Source organism: Vulpes vulpes, chromosome 6, assembly GCF_048418805.1.
Source record: "Vulpes vulpes isolate BD-2025 chromosome 6, VulVul3, whole genome shotgun sequence".
Taxonomy (NCBI): Eukaryota; Metazoa; Chordata; class Mammalia; order Carnivora; family Canidae; genus Vulpes; species Vulpes vulpes.
In genome coordinates, this window is record NC_132785.1 from 49,497,104 (window position 1) to 49,518,288 (window position 21,185).

Here is a 21,185-nt window from a genome sequence, read left to right on the forward strand (position 1 = left end):
CCGAGATTCTTCTATGTTTTTTGAAGAAATGCTCCCAGGTTGCTGCAAGCCTCTGATTAATTTCTAGAGTTCTAAAAATGTTGATTTTGACAATTTTTGCCAATAGTTTCTTTGCTTTTATGGAGGATTGGATTTTTGAATGTCCTTTCTCTGCAATTTTGTTGAAGTCACCCCTGCTTAGAATTTTGATCAAGAATGGATTTATTTTTTCTCTTTTTTTAAAGATTTTATTTATTTATTCATGAGAGACACACACAGAGAGAGAGAGAGAAGCAGAGACACAGGCAGAGGGAGAAGCAGGCTCCATGCAGGGAGCCTGAGGTGGGACTCGATCCCGGGGCCCCAGGGTCACGCCCTGAGCTAAAGGCGGCGCTAAACCACTGAGCCACCGGGCTGCCCTCAAGAATGGATTTGAATGTATAAAATGTTTTTTCGGTATCTATTGTGGTGATCATGTGGCTTTTCTTCTTTAGTGTGTTAATATGATGTTAATTAGATTGATTTTTTTTTAAGATTTGTTTGTTTATTCATAGAGACACACACACACACACACACAGAGAGAGAGAGAGAGAGAGAGAGTGAGAGAGAGAGAGAGAAAGAGAGAGGCAGAGACACAGGCAGAGGGAGAAGCAAGCTCCATGCAGGAAGCCTGACGTGGGACTCGATTCCAGGTCTCCAGGATCATGCCCTGGGCTGCAGGTGGCGCTAAACCGCTGCACCACCGGGGCTGCCCTAGATTGATTTTTAAAGTTAAGCTAACTTTGCATTCCTGGAATAAACTCTACTTGATCATGATGTATGATTTTTTTTAAAGATTTTATTTATTTATTTGAGAGAGAGAGAGAGCAGGTGAGCAAGGGCAAGGGCAGAGGGATAGGGAAAAACAGACTCCATGCTGAGTGAGGAGCCTAAAGTGGGGCTCCATCCCAGGACACTGAGATCATGACTTGAGCCAAAGTCAAATGCTTTATTAACTGAGCCACCCAGGCACCCCATGATGTATTATTCTTATATATTGTTGAATTGAATCTGCTAACGGTTTGCTGAAGTTATTTGCATTTGGGGGTGCCTGGTTGGCTCAGTCAGTTAAGCATCTGCCTTCAGCTCATGTCATGATTGATTCCATGGTCCTGGGATCAAGCCCCATATAGGGCTCCCTGCTCAGTAGGGAGTCTGCTACTCCCTTTCCCTCTGCCTGCCACTCTGGCTGCTTGTGCTTGCACTCTCTCTGTCAAATAAAGAAACAAATAAATAAATAAACAAATAAAATCTTTAAAGTTTATTGCATCTGTGCTCATAAAGAACATTAGCCTATAGTTTTTTGGTACTATTTTGGTCTGGGTTTGGTATAGGGATAATAATGGCCACATAGAATTCATTGGAGAGGAATACCCAGGTGGCTCAGTTGGTTAAGCATCTGCCTTTGTCTCAGATCTTGATCTCAGGGTTCTGCCCCCCCCCCCACCTTAGGCTTCCTGCTCAGCAGGGAGTCTGCTTTTCCCTCTCCTCCCTGTTGCTGCTCTCTCTCGCTATCTCTGTCTCTCTCAAATACATAAATACAATCTTAAAAAAAATTCATTGGAGAGTGTTCTATTTTCTGGAATGGTTAGTGTAAATTCGCAGTATTTTTTTACTTAAACGTTTGTACCTGGAGTTTTCTTTGTAAAAAAATTTTAAACTACAAATTTAGTTTCTTTAATAGATATAAGGTAACTGAGGTTATCCACGTTCTTCTTGGTTATTTGTGTCTTTCAAGGAATTTGTCCTCTTCATCTAAGTTGTCAAATTCAGGGACATAAGAGTTGTTCTTTTTTTTTTTTTTTTTTTTTTTAAGAGTTGTTCATGTTAATGCCTTATCCTTTTTCTTACAGCTTTATAAGGTATAATTTGTGTATCAAAAATTCATCTTTTGGGCAGCCCCAGTGGGTTAGCGGTTTAGCGCCGCTTTCAGCCCAGGGTGTGATCCTGGAGATCTGTGATCGAGTCCCATGTCAGGCTTCCTGCGTGGAGCCTGTTTCTCCCTCTGCCTGTGTCTCTGCCTCTCTCTCTCTGTGTCTCTCATGAATAAATAGATAAAATTTATTTTAAAAATAATAATAACTTAAAAAATTCATCTTTTGTAAGTGTGGAATAATCTTTAGTGAATTCATAGACTTGTGCATCCATCACTACAGTCCAGTGTTAGATCCCTCCAAATTGCCATCTTCCAAATTCCCTCAAGCCCATTTTCAATTAACCCTCACTCCCACTGCCGGCCCTGTCACCTTTTAATGGGCATAATGTACCATCAGTAGTCACGTGCCCCTCTCCCTATTTTTTTTCTCTTTCGTTGTCATTTGGTCTGGCTACAGTATTGTCAGTTTTATTTATCCTCTTAAAGAACCATCTTTCAGGGATCCCTGGGTGGTTCAGCAGTTTAGCGCCTGCCTTTGGCCCAGGGCGTGATCCTGGAGACCTGGGATCAAGTCCCGCATCGGGCTCCCTGCATGGAGCCTGCTTCTCCCTCTGCCTGTCTCTCTCTCTCTGTCTCTCTCTGTGTGTGTGTGTGTGTGTGTGTGTGTCTCATGAATAAATAAAATCTTAAAAAAAATCTTTCAGTTTTATTTGTTTTTTCCTGTTTTTCTGTTTTCTGTTACATTGATTTATATTCCTATCTTTATTATTTCCTATGTCAAGCTTACTTTGGGTTTAATTTGCCCATTTCTTCTTGCTTCTTAAGGTGGAAATTTAGATATATTTTTTTAATATAAGCTTTTAATAATAAATTGCCTCTAGGGTTTATTTTAACTACCTCTATCAAACTATGAGAGTTTTCTGATCCCTATATCTCTTTTCACCTCTTACCTTGATCCTCTTTTTTTCTAAAGTAGTTAGTAGTAAAATTCTCAAAGGAACTACCGCTTGCCTTGCAGTATCAGGTTAGAGAGGAGCCTGGTATGGGAAAAAAAATAGGTGAAGGTAGTTTAGAGAGGGACAAAGACAAACTAAGCATCTGAGACTGAGTAAGCAGGAGGGAACAGTATGCAAAGAGGCAGCAGGGTTGTGTAAGTGGCTGAGGGAGCTTGACTGGGGTTACCTGTTAGAGGTCCCAGTAGTCCCTTTATAGATTTTGCTTGAGTTTTGAAGATTTCTAAGGTTGTGGTGACAACCATTGCTGTCTCTCTATACTACTGTGAGGCCATTAAAAGAAGGGAGGTAAGGAATTAAAAGGGAGTATGGAAAAGGAAGAAAAGAGGTATACATGGGGGAGGCCATAGGGCAGAGAAGAACAGAAGTGGTGAGAAAGGGGAGAAATGTTTACAGAATGAATGCTAAAAAGCAGGCAAGGATTAAAAAGGACTGAGAAATTTTTAAATGATCATTTTGAAAAGAACTCAGAATAAGAGTGAATATGTATACTTTGCTACTTGAACTGTTATTAATAGGTCAATGTGGAATATTACTTGAAAATATATATTGGCATCGTTAGAAATTGACTTGCCCAGGTACATGGTGAGAAGCTAAAAGGGAATGCTATAATCAAAAGTTGTTTTGAGTTGCAAGGCAGAAAGTAATTTTAAGTGGTCCAGGGAGGCAAGGGACCAATGATTTCAGCTTGCCCAGGACTGGCCTGGTTTTAGCACTGAAAGTCTTGCCTTCCAAGAGGCCTCTCTATTTCAGGCAAAACTGGATAGTTATTCACTGTAGAGATAGAGAAGTGAAAGGCTGAAGGATGAAGTGAAAAATGATCAAAGATGCTAGACCAGAAGTTCAAGATCGGAGCTATAGCCTTTTAGAATGGCTTCCTAAAAGAATGGAATGGGACATAGTATTCCAAATGTTTTAATGGAGAAAGAAATGCCTCTGTTGGAGGCAGAAGGGAAGAGAAAGAGGGAGGAGACTCTGAGGGTGCAGGAAATACCATGAGAGGGTGCACAGATCAGGAGTGCCTGTGAATAGGGGACACGTCCTCAGGCTGGACAGAGGAGTTGGTGGGAAATGAGGTATCCCAGAGCAAAAACTAGTAGCCAACAGCCAAGCTGGTGATCAAGAACTAAAAATGGTAGCTGGGCCTGAATTGGAAGATGCACATGTGCGTGGGTGGTACCTCCTGGAGAAGATGTCCTTGCAAGGAGAAATTCCCAGCAAAGTGCTGTTAAAACAAGGCTGTGCCAAGTCTAAATAGCATAGCCTTTGCTGTGGATCTCTTCCAGCTGTGTTAGGGCTTCTGCTCTGATTGTACTGTTTCTCTGTCATAGAATTTTATGTGAACTAGAACCACCTGTGTGGGTACAGGCCAAGAGAAAGGACTTTGGGTAACCCAGATGGTTTCTATGGAAGAGGCCAAGGAGTAGAGGAAAGACTGAGACCTGAAAATGAATTCTTGACTGAATAACCATTACCCTCCAACCCCTTTACCCTGTGGATCCATGGGGGGAGCTGAGGACAGTTTCACCACATATGTTTTTCTTTACTCCCCTCTGAGTAACTGGCCACCAAAGTCTGTGCCACCCAAGGAAACCTCCTGAGTGCCCCTGTTTTTTAGAATGCTTGAGTGGCATATACACTTTATGATTCTAGAAATACTCCATGGTGGTGAGTAGAGGATGGAGTATTTTCTGAAGTTACATTTGAGGCTTAGAAAGTGAACATATATGCTTGGTTGTGGATGAGCCTGGTGGAGAACATCATCATACATGGTCAGTGAGATAGCATCTACAGAGTGGCTGGCACCACTCAGCATTTGTACTTCACTGAAGTGCTTATTTTCTCCAGTTACAGGTTTATAACAGCCAGGGTCTGATTGATGTAATTTCTAAGAACAGTCTTTGGTCACAGTTTCCCTTAACTGAATGTTGTCGTGGCTGCCCTAAAGGAGCTACTGTTTTATGTGTGACTCCCTATGAGGCAGTCTGTAGAGGCATGTGGCTAAAATTTTAGGAAGGAAGGGAGAAGAAAGCTGGGCTCCTTGGGGAGTGATTATTGGTAGGTTTGATAAATATTCTTAAGATGGAAAAGTTGTTAATTGCAAAAACAATACACTCTCTGCCCCTGAGTGCAACTGGAGCTGTGTTCTGTTGTTAAATTTTGCTTTGTTATTCCTCTATGCATCGTTCATGAGCTTGACAGGTTTAGAATTTCATTAGTTAATTTTAAAAATTGGAAATAATGTTTATGTTTTCATATCAGTCACTTGGGTATGAATTTAAATCCATTCTAATTAAAACAAACTTATTTTATGTTGTTACTTGAGTGTTTTATGACTTATCACTTAACTCGCTTGAATGACGTAGATAATAAATGCACTCCAGAATGGATACTCATTCTTTCCTTACCTCCCTCTCTCCCTCCCTCCTTCCTACCCTCCTTTCTCTTTCCCCACCTTCCCTCCCTCCTTTCTTCCCTTCCTTTTCCCACTATAAGTCAGGTATATGGTGGCTTTTTATTTAGCTCCTTTGATTTTATACTTTGGTTAAATTTTAGGATGTTAACCTAATCTGGGAGCATTGATGTTCACTATTGTTCCATGACTCTATCACATATATATTTGTATGATATAATTCCATTTATCCGTTTAAACTATTTCCAAGTTTTCTGTCTTAGGAAATACAGAGAAAATGTCCCTATACTCAGATCTCTGTAGTTACTCTTACTCATGTACTTGGAAGTAAATTTTTGTATGTGAAACTGCTGGGTCAAGAGTAAGGACATTTCAAGTCTTTTGAGGCTTATTTTCAAATCACCCTCCAGAAAAACGAAGGATACCTGTATTGCAGGATGCCCTTTGGAGGCTCGTCTGCTCATTTTCCTTGGCATCAGCAGGCCCATGCACAGTAAAGGAAGTGTAGACTGTCTTGCTGGTCACACAGCTGGCAGAGCCAGGGCTAGAAAGATCCCATCCCCTAGCTGTGAGTCAGGGGTGGCTTTTCTGTCTGTGGTGTTGGCTGTCATACTGACCTTGCTTCTAGGTGTTTCTATAAACAGCTATGAAATTTTACCTCTTCTGCAAGTTCTCTTTTGAATTACACCATATGTAATATCTTCCTCCTAGGTTTTTGAGATTGACAGAGGCGCTTGATGTCATAATAAAGGATTCAGAGTCAATCTCTGTGAGAAAGTAAAAATTCTGTTTTAATAGGATGCTAGTATGGGTAGGTTTTACATACCTGCTCCCCTTCACTATGTTCAGTCTGAGAAGGTAGAGTGACTATAGTATTTGGTAAGTATTTGCAGGACACTTTTAAAAAGAATATTCAGAACATGCAAATATTGGGAATTTTATTTTTAAAAATATTTATTTATTTGAGAAAGAGAGTGAGTGGGAGAGAGCACACAAGCAGGGAGAGGGAGAAGTAGCAGAGGCTGAGGGAGAAGCAGGCTCCCTGTTGAGCAGGCAGCCAAATGTGGACCTCGATCCCAGAATCCTGGGATCATGACCAGAGCTCAAGGCAGATGCTTAACCAACAGAGCCACCCAAGCACCCCCAAATATTGGAAATTTTAGAAAATGCTTTCTACTTTATTGCCCTCTTTCCACCTTTAGTAAAATTAGGGTCACAGTTCAGTAGTAGATTGTGTTCGCTGTTTGACAGTTCTACATTGCTAAAAAATTGAATTAAATAAGGGATTCTATGAACCTTTTACAAGTGTATATAGTCATTTAAAAATATCATCACACAGGTATACATTGCATACTTTACAAGTAGTGCACACTTACTTTAAAAGCACACTTGCTTTGTCTTCTTATTTAATCTCATAGTATTTGTGAGAAAGATATGTCCTCCTTGATATACATATCAAGGATGATATTTATTTTTTGGCCAAATACAAAAGTTTAAGAAATGAAAAAGAACAACAACAAAAAATCTGTGCCAAATGCTATTTTCACACAGAGGCACTGGAGGGTGCTCTAGCAATGGGAGATGTAAATTGTCTCCTTACAATCCTTACTTGTGATAAAATAGGGGAGGTGGTTTTTGGTCACTTAAAAAAAATTTTTTTTAAATTAGGTAATCTCTATGCCTAACGTGGGCTCGAACTCATAACCCTGGGATCAAGAATCACATGCTTTACTGACTGAGCCAGCCAGGTTCTTTCTGTCACTTTTTTTTTTTTTTTTGATTAACATTTGGAAACAATGTTATTAGTACCACACATTGGGGATGTTGAAGACTATTTTTCATAACCGTTTTTATTTTATTTATTTTATTTTTTAATTTTTTAAAATTTTTATTTATTTATGATAGTCACAGAGAGAGAAAGAGAGAGAAAGAGAGGCAGAGACAGAAGCAGGGTCCATGCACCGGGAGCCCGACGTGGGATTCGATTTCGGGTCTCCAGGATCGCGCCCTGGGTCAAGTTTTGGCAGGCGCCAAACCGCTGCGCCACCCAGGGATCCCTTTCTGTCACTTTTTAAGACAAATGAAAGACACATATATGGCAGAGGAAATATTTTTTTTTAATTTTTTATTTATTTATGATAGTCACAGAGAGAGGGAGAGAGAGAGAGGCAGAGACATAGGCAGAGGGAGAAGCAGGCTCCATGCACCGGGAGCCCGACGTGGGATTCGATCCCAGGTCTCCAGGATCGCGCCCTGGGCCAAAGGCAGGCGATCCCAGGAAATATTTTTATACTGATCTTTTCCCTTGAAAAGTTTATAAAACTTAAGAAGTAAGTCTGTGCCTTAGGGTTCCTTATTACTCCTACCTCTGTTGGCTCCATCCAACCATATTGCCTCCTTGGCAAGGCTCTGTCTCTATCCTAAGACTTTGCTCCTTTAAATCTTTCCTCAAATGTCACCCATGAGAGAGGTCTTCCCCCACAGCCCTATACAACATAGCAACTACCCCCCACCAAGACTCCACACTCTCTTCTTCTCACCCTACCTGTTGTTTTTTCCATTGTTTTCATTTCCACCTGACAATGTTTCTCTGTTTGTCTATCTTCACTCCATCACTTCCCACCTCCCAAATATTCATGAGAGCAGGCACTTGTTCTGTTTATCCCATTGCTATATAGTCCAGTCCTAAAACAGCGCCTAACATATAGTCCCCAATATAAATTTGCTGAATAAAAGAAGAACAGATTTAGGAAGTGCCTGGGTGGCTCAGTTGGTTAAGTGTCTGACTCATGATCTCAGCTCAGGTCTCGACCTCAGGGTCATGAGTTCAAGCCCTGTGTTGGGCTCCAAGCTGGGTATGGAGCCAAAAAAAAAAAATCAGGTTTCAGAAATGAAGTATTTAGGATATTGCTTCTGGAGATTAGTGCCTTTTTTTTTTTTAAGCATTTTTTCCAAACCACTTTTAAATATACAGATTGGTTCATTTCTCTTCTCTGCTTAGCATCCTTAGAGCTCCTTCCCTTGGCCTCCCAGGGCGTGTCTTGTCTCTTTCTTTCTACCCCTGGTAGCTCACCTGCTTCTACCTTTCTCACATGTTCTGCTCATGCCAGCATCATTGGCTTTCACTTGCTTTTTCCAGCAAGGAAGGCAGACCATGGGCTTTGAGGGTCAGAGGGGTTCAGACACTTGCCCGAGATCACACAGACCTGAGCAGTAGCCCTTGCCCTGCCACTTATTAGCCAACTCCCTTTAGTTTTGTCATTTATAAAAGCAGCTTGTGGTACTTACCACAGAGAGCGGTAAAAATTAAATGAGATACAATGAATGCATGTTGCCTGGCTCATAAGAATGTTAATAAACAGTGGATGCGAAAAGAAAGTAAGATAAATATGTAAAAGCCACCTCCTTGGGGAGGGGGACAACCATGTAAAGCATGTCCTCTCTCACAACCCCATTTTCCTCCCTCAGAGCATCCTATTCTTCATTACACTTGCAGTGTAGTGTGCTGTGAATGGGTACATTTCCCTCATGTTTGGTTTCACCCACTAAACTGGAAATTCCATGTGTACTCTATGCCTGTGTCCAGCATAGTGCCTGACACATAGTAGGTACTTACTAAATATTCTTGAATGAAAAAAATCCTCATAGGGTCACAGTAAACAGAATTCATTACTCATTATTCACTTGACATGAGAGGATGGAAAGGCAAACTTTTTATGTGTGAGTGTGGGTGTATGTATGTTTTCCTAGATTATAGATTTGTCTAAACATTCCTGCTAATTTAAGATGTCAAATCTGAAGGTTCTTTCTTGGCTTGAGTTTTTGAACACAGTCCAGGGCTGTTTTCAGATTTCTTAGTATTCTCCTTTTTGTGAAAGTTTTTGAAAGCATAAAGGGGTGTCTTCCGCACATGCTTGTCTACATTATTTGTTTATGTAAATGAATTGTGGGTTGAGGGGATATTTCAATGACAGAACATGGCTTTATCTTGGCATTGAGGTATCACTGGGAGATCCCAGCCTGTCTGAGTCCATGTGGTATAAATCTCCTGCCAGCTAGTGTTTCTCTCCCAGGTACATTCTGTTTATTTCAGAATTTCTCACCTGGGGAACACACTACTTTCTTTTGATTCCAGATCAACTCAGCAACTAGATGTGTTAAAAAAAAAAAAAAATCTTTCAGTTCAGTGTAGGAATCTTAGCAGGATCCAAAACAATATTTGCTCTTATTCTGAAATTTTTTCTGGTTTTGTTTTTCCCTCTCCCTACACCGTTTCCCACCCTCACCCCAGATACCCTGGTTGATATACTAGGGTGAGGTATCCTAGAAGGCTTGGACTTGGACTTCTGGCTTTGGCTGTAAACGTATGTGGCCAACACTGGATTACTGACTGCTGTTGTAGAAGAGCCTCCCTACTCGTGACTTTTCTGTTGGGAATTTGTTGAATGAGCCCACAGGCTGATAGGGGCAGAGTTCTGTTGTTGATCTGAGGCCTGGTGGGCTGTATGCTCCTTGAGGAAAAGGCATCATGTTTCCTCATTTCTGTCTCTCTGCAGTTCCTGTGTGGATCTGCACCCAAGCAAGTTTCTGAAACCAGCTGGATGGCTCCACGTTCTGTTGTGTGTGGGAACCACTAAGCATTAGCAACTAGCCAGTGACCAGCAGTGACGAGCAGTTTTTAGGCACCACACACATTTAATGTGCTAAATGAGGACCCCAGGCATCGGCTGAAGAAATGACTTTTAAAGATAGAAACAGGACTGTTGACACAGGTGCATATTACTAATTGGTGTACTGTTTGAGGCATAGTAAAAATGTTAGTATTTCCAGAATTATTGTTAATGAGGGATAAAAAACTTATCTTTATCTTCATGACCATATGGCTTACTGCTTGATTTGGTTTTCTTTCTGTGGTTTTTTTTTTTTTTTTTTTAATTTGGCTTTTATTTTAGTAAGGACAAAACCATTTTCTTGCAAGAATTATTATTTTATTCTGCAGGTAAATGGGAAAAGTATTTAGTTTTAGAACATTTCTTTACAAGAAATTCTAGAATATATTGATGGTGTTCTTTTTAAGTAAGAGGTACTTATATTTCTTTTTATTATTCAGACATTCATTTATACATTCTCCTGAAAAGGATGAGAATTATGCCTCTACTAAGTTCTAGGAAGCTCCTAAAAATGAGGAAGGAAAGAAAATTTCCCATGGGTTTTTTCCATGCCACACACCTGGAGGTGCTTTGTTTGGCACATCTTTTGTAAGATATATGTGTCATCTGAGATGCCTGGGTCAGGGAATGAGACCCTGAGAGGACAATTCTCTTATTATATTTTATTCCTTGAATAGCCGGCATAGTGCTGTGGACCGTGGTGTGTACTTAGTAAATGTTGAGTAAACTTAATGTGTCATGGGAAATGATAAAGCAGAGGCAGGAGTGACTTTCAGAGGGCATGGGAACTATTCCCAGGCAAGTTAAACTCTGAGCAGATTTGAAAGGATGGCAGGAGAGGGAAGGGCATTCCTGGCTGAGGGAACTGCATGTGCAAAGATACAACAGGGGAGTTAGGAGGGGGTTGTTGTGGAGTGGGGGGTGCCTAGTGGCAGAAGAGCTGGGCCTAAAGCTGAGCAGGGGGTTTGGGGCCAGGTAGCAAAGGGCCTCCAAAGCCAGCCCAAGATTTCAGATTTACATCTTGTTAACAGGGAGGCAGTGGAGATGTTTATTGTCTCTCAGCCTCCATCAAGTTAGTTCTTTGCTCTGTGCTATGGTCTAGGTTGTAGTCCTAGTCATGCCAACCTCTTGTCTTCCTCTTTTCTTTTAATTACATTCAAAATGTGCTGGGAAATCTAGTTATCTAGTTGGAATAGAGAAAAAAATGATGAAATTATAGCCTATGGTCAGGTTAGTTCATCCTTTCCTCCTAATGCACATACTATATTTAAACGCTTCTAGTTATTTGGAGCCTTCAGGTGACTTCATTTCTCTGATTACTATACACTTAGTTTCCTACATCTGCTGTTAATTTCTTAAGCGACCTTAATGAGAAACTTCAAACAATTTAAATGTCAATTACCAAAAAAGTGAGGTTTTCAAATTCCAGTAATCTGTCCATATTGGTCAGTGGAACATAATCCTAGGTGGATGTAATTCAAGACAGATGACATTCCAGAGCTTCCCTGACAAAGAGCTTATAGATATTTGGGACTAATAGGCAGGCCCTGGTGTTGCTATAGTTCTGGCTTATCTGGCACAGGCTCTGTGCTCAATGCTTTCAGTTTGCTGCATTCGTTCTGGCTCTGTGTTTTGGCTGGTGCTTTTGAATCTGGGAAGACCCAAAAGCTACTATGTACACAAAAATATGTTGAGAATATAGTAAATGTAATAATTCCAATTTTTAATCCTACACTTTTGAGAGGGAAAAAGTATTCACGATGTACTTTATCATAGAGTTATTCTTTTTCTTAGTAGGTTTATTCTTTTTTTTTTTTAAGATTTTATTTTTAAGTAATCTTTGCACCCAGCATGGGGCTCTCAAGTTCACAACCCCAAGATTAAGAGGTACATGCTGCCCCGACTGAGGCAGCCAGGTGCCCCTTAATAGATTTATTCTTAACACATGGGTTAATCTTAAGTTTCTGACTGAGAAATCCGTTTCTTGCCACTCCCACTTTTTCTCCCCGAGTTCCTTCCTTTGCCTTTATTTTTGATTAAGATAAAACACAGGAAAAAAGAGTTGAATATGGTGATGAGTATTATTTTAACAGGAAGTAAAACCGGAAGCATGCAGAATAAATTACGCTTACATTTTCTCTGCAGGTCACTTAGTGGGTGTTATGTGCTACAGAGAAAACAATTTTTGGCAGCTAGTTTAGTTTTCACCACTTCTAAGCCTCTGACAAATGATCTTAGATGATCTTTGCTCTTAAAAAGGAAAACTTTTTATGTGTAAGCTTTAAGTTCAGCTTTGTTGTTTTTTGAAGGCTTTTTAAATGTAAGCCATTTATGTGAACTTTTGTTTTATTTGAATTTGAAATTCTAAAGTTTTTAAAGTAGAGTCTGCCATATTGAACTGTTTTTCACATGGTTTACATTTAAAATTTAACTTACCTTTTCTAGTTTTAAAAGATACTGAGAAAATAAAGTTCCCTCATTAAACAGTCACTATAAACTACTTTTGAAAACTGGAATATTATGTTTAGTTTGTATGGCATTAGGTTGTTTTTCTCCCCCAGGAGAAATAACGTAAATATTTTTAGACCTACTGTCTACCCATTTATCTATTTAGCTTGCCTTAAGTCTCTCTTTAAAAAAATAAAAAGATTTTTATTTGTTTATTGGAGAGAGAGAGAGCATGAGCAGAGGGAGGGCAGAGGGAGAGGAGAGGAGAGGAGAGGAGAGGAGAGGAGAGGAGAGGAGAGGAGAGGAGAGGAGAGGAGAGGAGAGGAGAGGAGAGGAGAGAATCTCTCGTCTGCCCTGAACACAGAGCCAGATGCAGGGCTCAATTCCACAACCCCAGCAGAAACCAAGAGTTGGTTGCTCAACCAATTGAGCCATCCAGGCGCCCCTGCCATAAGTCGCTTTTAAAGGTAAGAAAATAGTCATACAAATATATAGCTGAACATGTGAATTTCAGTACTTTCTGATAATCAGCCCTGTTTTAAAGGCTTCTAGAATTCTTTCAAAAGTAGGTCATTGGTGCTGTTATTTGGTATTTTGTATATTGTTAAAACTTCATGCAAATGTAGAGGTGTACCGAATTGTGCACTTTATTTTTTTTTTAATTGTGCACTTTATAGAATCTTGTATGCCAACATAACTTTTCCAAGTATCAATAATCATTGTATTGTGATATACATGTTATCATGTATACAAAACTTATGTCTGACTTGTCTGATTAGAATGTGAAATTTAACAGTTTTCAGTAGTTACTTCTCAACATTCTAATTGACTAATACCCACTAGATGTATATTTAAGTCCAAATGTAAAATCAGTGGGTTGCTTAATCAGCTTTACAGGTGTAAGTTAGGATGCAGATTCATATCCCTTCTCTCTCCAGAGAGGTGACTTAGTGACTTACTCCTCTTTCAGTAATGTAGTAGAGCCTATTTGGCTTAATCAGCATGGGAGTTGGAGCAGCCATTTGAAATATTGAGTGGAAATGTTCTTTGTACTTGGAAAAGTCAGGAGGCCAGGAGTGAGAGACATATCCACATCCTTTCCCTGGTGGCCCCTCACCTGTGAATTCACACCAGGGTGGTAATAAAATTGTAGGAGCTCATTTTATGTGAAACCATTAGCAGCCTGAGAATTTGGAGCTAGCTGCCTCTCATACTTTAAGACACTAGAAGGTGTCATTTATAAGCATGGAGGGCCTGAAAGAAGGCAGAACAGGCTTGTAAACTGTAGCTTTAGGCTCTGGACAGTAATCAGTTTATAATATAGTTTAGTCTTAGGCTGTCAGAACCACAAATGCGCCTTTTAGTGTTGCAGGCAAATCCCATGAAATATTTGCCTATAAAAGGTAGAGACAATGGCTAGTTATTTCCTATTTTGTTGTGATATGTTATTTTCTTTTTGTGCCTTCACGGATGAGGGTGGAGGGGAAGGGGGCCATGCTGCAAGTGGAACAAGTGAAACTGTGAATATTTTTGTTAGTTTTTAGGTTGCCTATGATGATGGTATAACTATCATAGCTAATATGGAGGTTTGACTTTCATACAGCTACTCGTGCATGGTTCCTGCTTCTTTGTGTGGCTGACTCTGAGTTCCAAGGCTGGGGCAAGTGTGTGTGACAGGCAGAGCCCTTGGGGCTGGGGGAGTAGGGAAACATTTCCAGCTTCCATTGGCTCATAATATGGAGAGTTCCCCAACATGAGGGCAGAATTCAGGTTCTTGGTCACCTGTGGAAATAACAAATGTCCTCACCGTGGACCAGCCCAGCTTCAGGATCTCGCCTGATAATCCCAAAAATGATTCTTTAACTGAAGCCATGAAGAAACCAGATTAGGTGAGATTTCAAGAACCAATTTTGCAGATCGAGAACAGTCTACAGAATCTACCTAGGCAAAACAGTGTATATATCAGGATGCTCCAGGCTTTGCCTCCTGACCAGTACAAATGTGACTGTTTAAAGATTTATTTTATTATTATTTGAGACAGAGAGCAAGAGTGTGTATGTACACAGGTGAGCTGAGGGAGGAGTAAAGGAGGGGGAAATTTAGATATTAAATGGCACAAATCTTTGGCCAGCCACTAAGCTGTATGTGTGTGTAGAGGAGCTTCCAGTGGAACTGGTGAAAAAGCAGTAGCTGGAAGCTGAAAGAACTGAGATCTTAGCTGCTGTTCACCACAGAGGAGACAGAGTGTGGTATTTGTGTTCAGACAAACCAACTGTCTGAACAGTTGGTTAGTAAAAATCACCCTTCAGATAAATTAATATACAGAATATAGAATCTATATAACATATTAATCATTATGTCCAAAGACCTATCAAAAATCATTGTATCAAATCATTATGTTGTATACTTTAAATGAATACAATATTATATATCAATTATATCAATAAAATTTAAAAAGTCACTATATACATGAAACAAGAGGGGAAAAGCACTTAATTGAAGCCAAACTCAAGATCATTCATATGTTGTAGTCAACAGATAAGGATGCTAAAACATCTATCATAAGTATGTTCAAGGTCTTAATGGTAAATATATACACAATGAAAGAGCAGATAGAGAACGTCACCTTAAAAATAAATACTATTAAAAAGAGCTGAAAAGGGATCCCTGGGTGGCTCAGCGGTTTAGTGCCTGCCTTCGGCTTGGGGCATGATCCTGGAGTCCCGGGATCGAGTCCCACATCAGGATCCTCGCAGGGAGCCTGCTTCTCCTTTTGTCTGTGTCTCTGCCTCTCTCTCTCTCTGTCTCTCATGAATAAATAAATAAAATCTTAAAAAAAAAAAGGCTGAAAAGTACTGGTTTCCAGGGGTTAGAGGAGAGGAGGGAATAGGTAATGACTGTTTTAATGTGTTTAGTTAGGGTTTCCTTTTGAGGTGATGAACATTTTTTTTTTTAAGATTTTATTTATTCATTCATGAGAGGTACACAGAGAGAGAGAGAGAAGCAGGCTCCATCAGGGAACCCAATGTGGGACTCGATCTGGGGTCTCCAGGATCACACCCTGGGCCGAAGGCAGGTGCCAAACCGCTGAGCCACCCAGGTGTCCTGATGAACATGTTCTTGAACTAGATAATGGTGATGCTTGTATAATATTGTGAATATATTAAATGCCAGTGAATCATATGTTTTAAAAAGGTTAAAATTAATTTTATGAAAAGAGAGCTGAAAAGTACCTTAGGTAAATTGAAAACTTACTGGATGAGCATAATAGCAGGTTGTAGACATCAGAAGAGTCAATGAACTAAAAAACAGACCAATAGTAATTACTTATTTGATGAACAGAGAGAAAAAAGATTGAAGAAAAATGAATAGAGCCTCAGAAATCTGTGGGACAATATCAAGCAGTCTAATGTATGTCATTAGAGTTCTAAAAGGAAAGAAAAGAGAAAAGAGGCCCACAAAATATTTGAAGGAGTAATAGAAACTTCTCACCTTTTTTTCAGAAACTTCCCAAACTTGAAATATGTTAGCTTACAGATGACTCAACAAACCCTGAGCAAGATAAATATCTCTTTCCTCTCTCTCTCTCTCTCTCTCTCTCTCTCTCTCTCTCACACACACACACACACACACACACACACACACACACGCGTGTGCGCGCACACATTGCTGAAATCCAAAAAGAAAGTCTTTTTTTTGAGTTTCTTTTTTTTTTATGATAGGCACACAGTGAGAGAGAGAGAGGCAGAGACATAGGCAGAGGGAGAAGCAGGCTCCATGCACCGGGAGCCCGACGTGGGATTCGATCCTGGGTCTCCAGGATCGCGCCCTGGGCCAAAGGCAGGCGCTAAACCACTGCACCACCCAGGGATCCCCTGAAAATAAAGTCTTGAAAGCAGCCAGAGGAGAAGAAGATGCATTACTTATAAGGGAACAGTGATATGAATGGCAGCCAACTTCTCATCAGGAACAATGGAGAGCCAGAGATAAATGAATTGATGTTTAAAGTGCTGAAAGAAAAAAGAAAATGTCAACCCAGAATTCTGTGTTTGGCAAAACTGTCCTTCAAAAATGAAGCTAAAATAAAGACCTTTACAGAAAAGAAGAACCTGAGAGAATTTGTTACAAGGAAATCTGCACTATAAGAAATGCTAAAGGAAGTTCTTTAAGCTGAAGAGAAATAACCCGATAATAACTTGAGTATACGAAAAGGAATGTAGATCACCAGAAATGATGAAGAGAAGAACCAGGTAGATTTGTATGTGTCAATGTGAGCATGTAATAACCATAAAAACAATAAATGAATGTTCATTTAGCAAGTAGTGCTCTAAGTGCCATATATATATATATATATATATATATATATATATATATATATATTTAAACATTTTATTCATTCATCCATGAGAGACAGAGAGAGAGAGAGAGGCAGAGACATAGGCAGAGGGAGAAGCAGGCTCCATGCAGGGCGTCTGATGTGGGACTTGATCCCAGGACTCCAGTATCACGCCCTGGGCCAAAGGCAGGTGCTAAACCACTGAGCCACCCAGGGATCCCCCTGCCTTAGATATATTATTTAACCCTTCCAACAATCACATGAAATGGGTACTATTATTAACCTTATTTTGTAAATGTGATAACTGAGGCACAGGGTAATTTACCTAGTGTCACATAACTAGTGGGGGTCATATGTAGGATTCAAATCCAACATTCTGATTCTAGAGGCTGTCCTCTGAACCACTCAACTCAAGCCAAATTGCCACTTGATATATTATTACCTAAACAAAGCAGTGTGCATATACTAGGATCTTTATGTAAATAAAAATATATATGAAGAGGGCAGCCCCAGTGGTGCAGCAGTTTAGTGCCGCCTGCAGCCTGGGTTATGATCCTGGAGACCCAGGATCGAGTCCCACATCAGGCTCCCTGCATGGAGCCTGCTTCTCCTTCTGCTACTCTCTGTTTGTGTGTGTCTCTATGAATAAATAAATAAAATCTTAAATATATATATATATATATATATATATATATATATATATATATATGAAGATACCAATTATTTTTAGGAAGAATATGTAAGAAAAACCTTTAATGGCAGCCATCTTTGGGGAAAGATTGAGGGCTTGGGGTATGAAAGGGGAGACTAAAGTTTTGAATGTTTTTTTAATCTGCTTGTATCACTTTTATTTTTGAAAAATAAATTTTAAAGATTTTGTTTATTATTTTAGAGAAAAAGTGCATGAGCAGAGGGAGTGCCAGAGGGACAGCAAGAGAATCTTAAGCAGACTCCCTGCTAAGCATGGAGCCCAATGCAGGGCTTCATCTTATGACCCTGAGATCATGACCTGGCTGAAATCACAAGTTGGATGCTAAACCAACTGAGCCAACCAGGTGCCCCTTGAAAAATAAACTTTAAAATGTCATGAAATAGGGCAGCCCAGGTGGCTCAGTGGTTTAGCGCCACCTTCAGCCCAGGGCATGATCCTGGATACCTGGGATCAAGACCCAGTTTGGGTTCCCTACATGGAGCCTGCTTCTCCCTCTGCCTGTGTTTCTGCCTCTCTCTCTCTCTCTCTGTCTCTCATGAATAAGTAAATAAAATCTTTTTTAAAAAATGTCATGAAATAGCTGGGAAAAAAATAGAGATATGTGGTAGAGGGTAGGGGAATATAATCTGTTTCTGCCTTATAGGAAATTTGACAAAAATGAAGAAAATGTGGACTGGGAGTCAGGATTCTGGATCAGAAAGAAAGGATGTCATTTGACAAAGGCTATCATGGAAGTGTCAGATAATGTTACTAGGTTTTTGACACTTTTCTCCCTTTCCTATATCTTCTCTATCCTCAGACTTTCCCCTCTTACGTAGGAGACAACTCTAAGGAAGCACCTCTTGCTTTGAAGTTTTCTCCTCAACACTACCATCTCAACACACATTCTGGCTTAATTCTTACTCGGAGCTGCTGACACTAGGGCCCCTGGCTGGTTCTGCTTAAGGTTACTTCACTCCTAAGTGGTAGAGCCAGGATTTGAACAGGATGGTGTGACTCATAGGAGCCCCCTCAGTGACTATGAAGGCCTGTGCTGGTTGGCATCACATCAGTTAACCCTATCCATTGCTAGATCAGAGAACCAAGAAGGAGAGGGGTGGGTAGCACGGCTGGCTCAGCGGTTTAGCGCTACCTTCAGCCCAGGGCCTAATCCTGGAGACCGGGATCGAGTCCCACGTCAGGCTCCCTGCATGGAGCCTGCTTCTCCCTCTGCCTGTGTCTCTGCCTCTTCCTCTCTCTCTCTCTCTCTCTCTGCGTCTCTCACGAATAAACAAAAATCTTTAAAAAAAAAAAAAAAAAAGGAGAGGGGTATGTACCTCTCCCAATATCAAACTAAGAGGCAGAGTTGGGATCTCAACCACAGGTTCCATTCCAACGGTAGGGCTCTTTTGACAAGACTATGCTGACCTAGTTTCTTGTGTTCACCCTTTCACCCAAGGCTAAATTATAGTTCACAATCAATCAGATTTTGAAGAATCACCCACTAAAAGATCTTAAAGATGACAGTGATAAATGCTGTTAGAAAGCCAATAATCTGCGGTGTCTGGGTTGCTCAGTTAAGTGTTGGATTCTTCATCTCAGCTCAGTACTGCTTCTCCTCTTGCTCATGTTCTCTCTCTCACTCTCTATCAAATAAATCCTTAAAAATACATTTAAAAAATAATAAAACCTATAATTAGACAAGCAGAAATACTAAATAAGTCTTGAGTTCAAGGCCCACATTGGGCTCTGCATTGGGTATGGATCATACTTTAAAAGAAAAAAGTCCTGGTCGGAGCCTGAGTCCTGGCCGCCTGTGTCACGCTCTTACTCTCGGAACAGCACGAGTTCACCACCCACTCTATCTTCTCTTCCAACTACAGGTCCCTAGGCTCCATGCATTCACCCAGCAACCAGGTCTGGCCGATCAGCAGCAGGGCGGCCAGCATCTATGCAGGTGTGGGGAGCTTGGGCTCCTGGATCTCCATATCCTGCTCCACCAGCTTCCAGAGCGGCTGGAGGTCTGGGGGCTCGGGCCTGGGGATGGCCAGAGGTCTGGGAGGCATAGGGGGCATCCAGGGTGCGAAGGAGACCATGCAAGACCTGAATGACCACCTGGCCTCCTACCTGGAGAGGGTGAGGAGCCTGGAAGCTGATAATCAGAGACTAGAGATGAAAATCCGGGAAACCTGGAGAAGGGACCCCAGGTCAGAGACTGGGGGCATTACTTCAAGACCATTGAGGACCTGAGGGCTCAGATCTTTGCAAGTGCTGTGGACAATGCCTGCATCATTCTGCAGATTGACAATGCCCATCCTGCTGCTGACGACTTCCGAGTCAAGTATGAGACAGAGCTGGCCATACACCAGTCTGTGGAGAGTGACAACCATGGGCTCCACAGGGTCACTGATGACACCAGTGTCACTCGGCTGCAGCTAGAGACAGATTGAGGCTCTCAAGGAGGAGCTGCTCTTCATGGAGAAGAACCATGAGAAAGTAAAGGGTCTATAAAACCAAATTGCCAACTCTGGGTTGACGGTGGAGTTGGATACCCCCAAATCTCAGGACCTCAGCAAGACATGGCAGATATCTGGGCCCAGTATGACGAACTGGCTCAGAAGAACGGGAGGAGCTGGACAAGTACTGGTCCCAGCAAATCGAGGAGAGCACCACAGTGGTCACCACCCAGACCGCTGAGATAGAAGAAGCTGAGATGACTCTCACGGAGCTGAGACATACCGCCCAGTCTTTGGAGATCAACCTGGACTCAATGAGAAACCTGAAGGCCAGCTTGGAGAACAGCCTGAGGGAGGTCGAGACCCACTATGCAATGTAGATGGAGCAGCTCACTGGGGCCCTGTTGCACCTGGAGTCAGAGCTGTCCCAGACCCGGGCAGAGGGGCAGCTCCAGGCCCAGGGGTATGAGGCCCTGCTGAATGTCAAGGTCAAGCTGGAGGCTGAGATTGTCACTTATTGTCGCCTGTTGGAAGACAGGGAGGACTTCAGTCTTACTGATGCCCTGGACAACAGCAACTCCTTGCAGACCATCCAGAAGACCACCACCTGCAAGATCGTGGATGGCAAGGTGGTCCCTGAGACCAAAGACACCAAAATTCTGAGGTGTTGAGGCAGCAGAAACAGCGTACCCTTTGAGGAGCAGGAGGCCAATAAAAGGTTCAGAGGTTTAAAAAAAAAAAAAAAAAGAGGGACACCTGGGTGGCTCAGCGGTTGAAAGTCTGCCTTTGGCTCAGAATGTGATCCCAGAGTTCCGGGATTGAGTCCCATGTCAGGCTCCCTGCATGGAGCCTGCTTCTCCCTCTGCCTGTGTCTCTGCCTCTCTCTCTCTCTCTCTCTCTCTCTCTCTCTCTTTCTCTCTTTCTCTCTCTCTCTTTCTCTCTCTCTCTATGTCTCTCATGAATAAATAAATAAAATCTTTAAAAATAAAGAAACAAAACCAGCAATCTACCAGTCTTCACGTTAATGAACAGTATAGCCTTCGAATTTATCATCCAAATATGGACAGTTTTGAGAGTGAAAGGGATGCTATTAATACTGACACTGGGACATCAGGAGTCAGCCAAGACCATCACACAAGCCAGGGCTTGTGGTCGGTCATTCTGTATACATAGTATTTTATTTAGTGCCCATACATATGTATTGTTATTTGTAAATTCCGTTACTCTTTGGGGTGCAAGCCTCGAAAGTACAGAAATGGTTCTA

The 21,185-nt window shown here is 41.3% G+C and overlaps 1 protein-coding gene and 1 pseudogene across 9 annotated transcripts in view; both read left to right on the forward strand.

Moving 5' to 3' along the window:
- Window positions 1-21,185, forward strand: part of CLYBL (citramalyl-CoA lyase) — a 293,861-nt gene that overhangs the window by 9,579 nt on the left and 263,097 nt on the right. The gene's annotated exons all lie outside the window — the stretch shown is intronic.
- On the forward strand, window positions 17,530-20,686 carry LOC112923737 (keratin, type I cytoskeletal 18 pseudogene; annotated as a pseudogene).